Source organism: Meles meles, chromosome 2, assembly GCF_922984935.1.
Source record: "Meles meles chromosome 2, mMelMel3.1 paternal haplotype, whole genome shotgun sequence".
Taxonomy (NCBI): domain Eukaryota; kingdom Metazoa; phylum Chordata; class Mammalia; order Carnivora; family Mustelidae; genus Meles; species Meles meles.
In genome coordinates, this window is record NC_060067.1 from 24,618,022 (window position 1) to 24,618,633 (window position 612).

Consider the following 612-nt stretch of genomic DNA (forward strand, 5'->3'; position numbering starts at 1 on the left):
CAACTGTCTCGCTGCGGCCCAGCCCAATTCCTCGGGGCCCCGCCCCTGCCCGTGACAGCCTCCCATTGGCCCGGCGTCCTCCTCGGCGTCGTGACGTCCGCGGGCAGGTTGAGGTGCGGCTCGCGCCCTCCTCCCATTGGACCCTGCGCTCCTGGGAGGTGCCGGGCCGCGTGACGTTCCTCCCCTCGCATCCCTCTCGCGCTCCACGCGTATCCTTCCTCCCAGGTGTCTGCCCGGCTGCCGGGGGACCGCCCGGCCGGTTGCTTCTGCTCCCGCCCGAGTTTTCTGCCCTAATATCCGGGCCGGCCCACGCTTCCGTTAGCCTGTCCTAGGTGTCGAGTTAGTTGGAGCGCTGTGGTTACGTGGCGCTCGCTGGGGGGACCGCCACACCTAGCTCGCTGCCGCCTCGAACGTGCGGCCAGCTATTGAGGGCAGTGTTGGAGAGTCAAGTGCGATTTAAAACAAATCTCTGAAATGGGACTTCGGAAATAAGAGGCGAAAATCCTCAAGACTTGTTTTAGATATTTGTTTGCCTGCAATTATCCCCAGACCAGAAACATTTAAAGCCTTTCTATTTTGGATATTTTTTATTCTGCACCTGTCTTAGACTGG